This window comes from Galleria mellonella, unplaced genomic scaffold, assembly GCF_026898425.1.
Source record: "Galleria mellonella isolate WM207_F2 unplaced genomic scaffold, CSIRO_AGI_GalMel_v1 utg332, whole genome shotgun sequence".
Classification (NCBI taxonomy): domain Eukaryota; kingdom Metazoa; phylum Arthropoda; class Insecta; order Lepidoptera; family Pyralidae; genus Galleria; species Galleria mellonella.
This window is the reverse complement of record NW_026442080.1, coordinates 555,654-564,826: the sequence shown is the minus strand read 5'-3', so window position 1 is coordinate 564,826 and position 9,173 is coordinate 555,654.

The window sequence follows — 9,173 nt, the reverse complement described above, 5'->3', positions numbered from 1 at the left end:
TCACAAATAACCGACTTTTAATTATAATAAAACCAGTTATTTTGTAACGTGGTCAATAAAGATAAGGATGGAGACCTTACCAGAGGGAGACTTTGTACAAAAGTCGATTGCTTGGGTACCTCTGTCCCATTCGTGTTTCAACCGTGAAGCAGTTGTGTTTGCATGGCTGTGTTTCGGTTTGGAGGGTGGGATATGGCGTGAATTTACTGGGCACAGAGGAATAGAGGCACTGAGTCCTCGGGAATGGCAACGCATGGGGGGTATCATGGGCGAAACAGTATACTCAGTTATGTCCATGGCACTGCTCATGTCTATAGGCGACGGTTACCACTTTCCATCAGGTGGACCGTCAGCTTGTTTGCCATTATAAGTTGTATAAAAGAATAACTAAATAAATGCCCAACGGTATTATTTATTATCCGTAGATATTATAGTTACTTTAATTATCAATTATAATTAAATGCGAAACGTAAATATCATATAATTGATCATCAATAAAGGCCAACAGTTATTACGGGTAATTCGTATTGGAATACCAACAACATTTTAACATAACAATGAGGATTCACCAAATCATACAAAATGGCGAACCATTAATTTTCAATTTCTGTTCCAATAATAAGCTTTACGTAGATATAAAGTACATAGATATGACTTGAGTTTTTTTTTATTCGACTTGGAATGGCAAACTAGCTGACGGCCCACCTAATGGAAAGTGGTAACCGTCGCCTATAGATCGATTATTTATTAATTTAAAGATTAACGTACATATATTTATCAGTAACTTCATGATATTATTATATAATACTAGATGTATCCTGTGACTTGTCTACGTAAGGCAGTAAGTAAGTGGTATGTGTTGGGATACATTTACCTACCCATGTAACAAAATTTAATTAAAATCCGTTTAGTAATTTTTGTATGAAAGAGTAACAAACATCTATCCTTACAAACTTTCTCATTTATTAAGAGTCAAACCAGCTTCACAATATTAACTGTGTAAAAATTATGTTATTTCTGAGTCCTCAGGAGTGGCAACGCATGGGCGGGGGGATCATAGGCGAAACAGCTCATGTCTATAGGCGAGGGTTACCACTTTTCATCAGATGGGCCGTCAGCTTGTTTGCCATTATAAGTTGTATAAATACACACACACACACACACACACACACATATATATATATATATATATATATATATATATATATATATATATATATATATATATATATATTATAATAAGGATTAATAGGTTTTGTCTCTTCCACGTCAAAGTATATCTGGGTAACAACGAAACAACAGTAATCTCCATAATTTACGCAGTGAATTGAAATTTTCGCTGAATAGGAAAGTGGACAATCAACAATTGATGTTTTAATACAAATCTCCAGCTATCACGTAGCCGGAATTAGGCTGTTTGTATAGCTTGATTGAAACGTACAGATTGTCATTAGATAATTTTGATTAGGTACAGAACATAGGCTTTCCCAAAAAGGGAGATTTTACCAGTAGTTGCCATATTTGGCAGGGCGGGTTGGCAACCCAGTTAGGCTTTGGTGATGTTTTAAAAGGGATGCTGCTGCCCATCCCTCGACTGTTAAGTTCCCTTAGTTACTTCTTGCGATACCCACAGGAAACGATGTGGTGACACATTTTATGCCGCGATAATACGACTTAGTGAGGGGGAGGAAGGGATTGTTAGTAATGGAGACTGAGAATCCCATTGCTAGCAATATACCCACCCAGGTCGACCTTCTCGCGGTTCCCCCTGGAAACTATCATGGTTAATTCCTGATGAATTCATCATGATAGGCTAACTGGCTTGTTTTCATTCTCATTTATCACCCTTCACTGGTGCTCTACTAACGTATCCCGTTAGCGCAGGCGAGGTTTAGCATGATAGTTTCTAGGGAGAACCGCGAGGAGTTCGACCTGGTTGGGTATATTGCTAGCAATGGGATTCTCAGTCTCCATTACTAACAATCCCTTTCCCCCAGAAAAGTATAGTTATGAGCACGATTTACAAGCAATGAAGAAATTTAAGTTATAGATCATTTTATTTTTTAAAATAATTTCATACTACTTAGACATGAAATTCCGTTTGTATCGTAATATATATATATATATATATATATATATATATATATATATATATATATATATATATATATATATATATATATATATATATATATATATATATATATATATATATATGTAATACTATGCCTTGTATTAGGGAATGCAGATAATTTGGTAACACCTTATATATAAAGCAGAATACTTTGTTAGATCGTTTATTGAGGTTAAGAACCCCGAACAAAAGTACTTGATTACTTGCAAACGTCAAAAACAGCTGAGCGCCGCTGTCAATTAATGCAAAAATATAGCACCAATAAACTTTGGTAATCGCCACATGCAATGGACGCTAGTGGAATTTTCTATTTAGTGCTTTTTAACCGACTTCAAAAATAGAAGGTTCTCAGTGCGTCTGAATCTTTACGTTTTTTTATGTATGTTCCTCGATTACTCCAAGATGCATGGACCGATTCGGAAAATACTTTATTCATCTGAAAGCATACTTACAGATTAGATTATTAGACATACATCAACTAAAAATTAGACTAAAGCCTATCCGTGTACCAAATTGCATTCAAACCCATTTACTAGTTTTTGCGTGAAAGAGTATTTAAGAGTAAACAAGCATTCATCCGTCTATCCATTCATCAATTGTTACAAATTTTCCCATTTATTTTCTTTTTTATACAACTTAAAATGGCAAACAAGCTGACGGCCCACCTGATGGAAAGTGGTAACCGTCGCCTATAGACATGAGCAGTACCATGGACATAACAGAGTATACTGTTTCGCCCATGATACCTCCCATCCGTTGCCATTCCTGAGGACTCAGGTGTTATTCCTCTGTACCCAGTAAATTCACGCCATATCCCACCCTTCAAACCGAAACACAGCCATGCAAACAACTGCTTCACGGTTGAAACACGAGTGGGACAGAGGTACCCATGCAATCGACTTTTGTACAAAGTCTCCCTCTGTCAGTCTATTTTTTTTAAGATATTATTTATTTTTTTAACATTCATTTTATTAAGATATATATTCATTTACAAATCTGTATCATTACAAACAATCGGAAACTGTAATTGTGGAAAAATCAGTTATTTTAATTTAAAACTAAACCGCTTCATTAATTTTGATAATTTTTTTTATGGGACCAATCCGTAAGCATATTTTTTCAGATAAAAAACAAAATACAAATTGGTTTACAACCGACGAAAGTTATGAGGTAACAAAATAAAAAAAAAAAAAAAAAAACAATGAAATGGAGAATCTACTTCATTTTGAAGATGGTTGAAGAATAAAGATCAAAGTAAATAAAGATCATTGCAAATTAGACACGTGATTATTTAAGCCCTTATTAATTTACTGGGTTTATAATTGAAAAGCTCCACGCGGTATTACCCCCAAAATCGATTTAAGTAAACAAGGGTGGTAATTGCTGCCGAGACTTGAGTTTATCTTCATTGATATTGAAACTCTTGATGGAACTTTGTCGTTTTAACTTTGAGTAATATTGGGGGTTAGCGGATAATTTGAAATGTAAGCATTTATTTATTTTAGATCGGATTTTGATTAAGCATTCGCTAATTAAGATGCTTTATTTAAATAATATTAATGAGTACTTATAATAGATAGGCGAATAAGGGTGGACGAGGGATTGGCAGCAGGGTCCCTGTTAAAACATCTCTAAAAGTCTAACTGCGGTTGGCAACCCGCCTGTTAGGCGTAGCAACTACTCCGGGTGGCGGAAGGCGGGATACTTCCAAAGCCCAACTAGAGGTGGAGATCCGGGTGTCGGCGCGCTGCGTATTCCCGGCGCGTCACTCGGAGTGGCCCTGTCGTGGGATGGCGCCGCCGGGACTTGATTGGGACGACTGCAAATCGCGAGCCCCGGTCACCGACACTGAGAGGAATACCGAGGTGGTTTTTAGTGGGTAAAAATCCCACAGTACCCATCGTTAGCGGGATAACGATGGCGGTGAGTCTCTTTCTGAAGACTTTCCCCTCGTTAAAAAAAAAAGGGCGTAGCAACTGCTGGCAAAACTCCTTTTATGGGGAAGACTTATGTTCAGCGGTGGACAGTTAACGGCTGAAATAATAAATGAGCGCTTTATCAGAGGGAGAGTTTATACAAATATCACAGGGGATTGTTTGCTTGGGCACTGACCCATTCGTGTTTCTAGTTTCTTAGTCGCCTCTTACGACACCCACGGGAAGGGAAGGGGTGACCCATTCTATGCCGGGACCACACGGAATACATACGATTACGTAATACTACGTCTATGTTTTTTTTTTTGACATAGACAGAGAAACAATGGTACCAGTATATTGTTATAGAAATCGTAGTTATCTCCCATATTTAAATGAAACAAAGCAATGGAGATACTTATCTGGGAGTAACAGATTTATACATTTTTTCCTCAAAATTTGTTGCGGCAAACTTGTTAACTTTTGATTTGTAATTCATGAATTTTATTATGAAGTCACCGGGCAAGTTAAATCGAGTTTCCTTGTCGACTTGTCGACGGAAGTCTGTGGCCGGCAGCTAGCTACGCCACTGTGCCGGAAATGTGAGTAGACTACATTTTTTTTCCCGGTCTTTTGTTTTTAATTTTTTTTTTGTTTTTTATTTTCTTTTTCTTTTCTGGATAAAGGGCTTAAGTTTTTTTTTCTAATTACAGAATTAAGTGAGGCGGTTGGCTCATCTCTGTAGGTAATCGAGAACATTTTTCCTTTACTAAAATTATAAATAAACTCCCGTGTGGTCCAGGCATAGAATAGGCCACCCCTTCCTTTCCCACAGGTGTCGTAAGAGGCGACTAAGGAAGGGCGAGTGATGGGCAGCAGTGTTCCTCTTAAAACATTATAATAAAAATCAGACTAACTACTTTATATCAAATATAAAGTAAAATAAATAAATATATGATTTAATAGTATGATATCGAGATTAAAGGAACTGTAAGAACTTGTGCTTTATTTCATGACAGATTAATAACAAGTAATCATATTGTAAAAACTGTATTCCTCACTGCATACCTGACGACAAGAGATTTTATAATAAAATAATTTAAATTGGTATTTTATAATTAATGTATATTTTAAGAATAATAATAATAGTTTGTTTAATTATTAATGTAATAATGTAAACTATGGGCATATACCTGAAAATAAACAGATTTATTATTATATATTATTATAACAATAAATGCCCATAAAGTCAGGTTAATTAATATACAAAATAAATTAAATCCATGTTGTTACAGTTCAGATATTCACAACAATTATTAAGTAAATACAATTTCATGGTAACCAATTGTAAAGAGGTATATATGTATGGTATGAGTGATCGATTGATATTGATCAATTGCTAAATGTAAATATTGCTAAAACTCAAAAACGGCTCCTAAGAGGAAAGCAAATGTTTCGCAGTGGACAGTCTGATATATATGAATAATTATATAATAAAATTTTGTGTGGGAATCACTACTTCAGATTATTTTCAATAGATGGCGTTGTATGTGATACGAAGTTCATCGGGTCATATATTTATATGAGTATTTCTGTTACAAATTTTGTGTGTTCGTAATTTATTTTTATTTCACTGAATTGTTAATATACAGGCATCAATAAAATGTTTCTCCCTTAAATTGAAAATGTTATATGTTAGGATTGCTCATTCGTCTGTAAGTACAGTTATACACTGAGTGGTACTTTATTTATTTTAATTTACTTTTAAAAATGGTTTAGATTTCATGTCCATCGATAGCGAGCTTTGCATTGCTGACACAGATCAGATTTCCATGTAACTTGCCATATTATCTTATCATATTAAAATTATTGCATCAAATTGAATGCAGCTTTCACAGATAGGTTTCTGAAGTTTTATCTTAAAATCTGGTGTATGTTTTATTTGAATACACTATCTAAATTAAATATAACCACTTAGTTATTTACTTTAAAATCCATGCATACAATGTTCTGGATTGAAACAAATTAAAATTAAGTTCATTGTAAGAAATGGTGAAGTAATATCCAGAGTGAGTTTTGTCATGACTATCAAATGAGTATTGAGAAGAACTGTGTGAATAGAAAAGAGTTTTAAAGCGGGTAGACCGACTCTTCTGCTCGTAAATGTTTGCGTGCATCATCTATCAATGACGCTTGCAACTATGTCAAAATATTGAGACCCATCAAATATATAATTACTATATATATGTCTTTCTTAAAATATAATATAACCATTCTTTGGAATCAACTTCCAGCAGCAGTATTTCCGAACCGATATGACAACATAACCTTCAAGAAAAGAGCATATTCCTTTTTAAAAGATCGGCAGCACACCTGCAATGCCAGTGGTGTTGTGGGTGATCATGGGCGGCGGTAGTCATTTACCATCAGGTGAGCCTAATGCTCGTTTGCCCCCTGTGTTGTAAAAAAAAAGCAATTGGGATGTATACGTAATTTTTACTAATTTTATAAATGTGAATGTTTATTTATTCATTGCACCTTGGCGCCTTAATCACTTAATCAATCCCTATGAATTTTGGTATGCAGGTACTATATGGGACGGAAAAGACATACATTATTTCTTATCCCGATTTTTGTTCCGATCCGTAATATATTCTCGTCATGCAGACGAAGTCGCAGATAATATCTATTAGAACTGCCTTTTGTATCTTTATGTTTATATTTTAATTTACATTTTATACTACTGCAATTCACTTGAATTTTCCAATTGTCCGTATATATTTTTATGTTTTTGGCGTAATATTAAGTAAATAAATAAATAAATCAGTAAATTTAAATATGTGGTAATTAACAGGTAACAACAGTATTCTCAGTGTGCCTCCGCCCTAGTACAACCAGACGCGGCAGACGTTCATAATTCTGGCGGGTTAAATCTCATCTCGGCACAAATCAAATATTTAGCCGGGATCTAATAGCTAGCAACGAATTATACATGGCGGCTTACGGACTCACGTATCCCTATCTACATGGTATTTATTTTATTACATTTTAAACCAATTTCTGAATAGGTATATTTTATATTTTTAAACGAATACTTAAATATAACAATTCATTAATTGTTTACAATTTTTTATATAAATGTTACTATTATTATCCTATTAACGTTAACTGCCCACAATTGAACATAAGCCTTCTTTATAAGGGAGTTTTGCTAGTAGTTGCTACGCTTGGCAAGCGGGTTGGCAACTACACTTATACTTTTAGAGATGTTTTAAGAGGGACACTGCTGCCTATCCTTCCACCATAAGCTTCCTTAGTCGCCTCTTGCGACACCCACGGGAAAGGAAGGGGTGGCCCATTCTATGACGGGACCTACACGTCAAACTTTTCCTTATGTAATTTAATTTTTTTTTGTGCTTATATGTATACATATCTGTCACGCCTGTTCCCCATTAGGGTAGGCAGAAACAATGGAATACCAAATGCTTCGATTCAAACGAGCCTCTTTCGCTTCATCCACATTCATCAATCTTTTCATACGCACTCGTTGGTTATGGGTACTTTGCGATAATGCTGCCGAAATATTTTGTTCTTCCCTTCAATTTCTTTCAAAGTAATTTAATTGCATTAAAAAATTACTGACTAACATATATGTGAGTGAACGTGAGAAACGGTCCTACCGCAGTATTTATTTTTGCATACCCTGATATGATTGATAGGTATTTTAGGTACTCAAAAAAAGTGTCACTTCTACCTGGATATTTATTTTTATGTTCGAATTATGAATTAAATATAGTTCTTATGCGGTCCGTACTAAGGTTCATAAGCTTGAGGTTTTTCGTGCAACGCCCACAGTAAGGCAACAGTTTATAATCTGTTTTAATTGTAATTGTTACAGAAATATTAAATTAAATTAGTAAGAAATCGAAACATAAAATTAATTAAAAACATTTTTTTTTAATCGTATGACTAATATGGATGGTTGTGGAACTTCTGGTAGTAATAGTGGAGGTCAATCTTCGAGTGTTGGCTATCGCACACATACTAATGGTAGCGAAATTAAACTAAATAATTCTTATCAAATAACCAGTGATATGAACTTCCATAAAGTAACACCTATTTTAGTAAAATATAGTTCTAAAAGCGAGGTATGACATACGAGCGTTAATTACAGGGTGTACTCTATAATTTGTTCACAGTTTTCATCTCTCACCCTTCAAATCGAAAAACAAACTTACAAATATATTTGTTTTACGACCGAAATCCAAATGAGATAGGATTTTGTACAAAAGCAGACGACTTTTGTACAAAGTCACCTTCTGCTAAATTATTACTCCACACTTTTTTTATTATTTTTTTATTTATCCTTTTTTGTACACACTAATAATACATAAAAATAGGACAGAGGTAATCAAATGTACAAAGGTGAGCTTAACTTTAAAAGAGCTCTCTTCCAGCAACACCCAAAGTGGAAAGGAGCATCGATGTCAGTGGGTCGAGCGGTGTACAATATTGTGCCAAACTTAAGTTTATACATAATCATTTATATATATATATATATATATATATATATATATATATATATATATATATATATATATATATATATATATATATATATATATATATACACACACACATATGTTATTGTAGGGAGTCAGTGGATGCAGGCGGCTCAGGACCGTTCCTTATGGCAGTCTATGGCCGGATAAATCCAGAAATGATGACGATACACATATATAAATACATAGACATAATTATGTATTTACACACACACACATACACATAATATAAAATATATATGTTCATAAGGATAGAAGATGCTCTTTAAATCTACTCTTAAAAATATTTATGTTTTATATATTTTATATATATAAAATATAAATATATATATCATGAATGTCGAGTAATCAGTTTAGCTGGCTATTAAATAATACTAACGCAGTTAATATACAGCTCACTGGAAATGCGAGCTGCAGTTAGTGGAGGCACAGTAACAAATAATCTAGTTTGTCCAACATGAAAGTTGCTCGGAGTTTGAGTGGAGCAGTGAATCGGGTTCATTTTAATCATACATATAGATAGATAGATAGATAATCTTTATACAATAGTTTCATCCAAAAGAT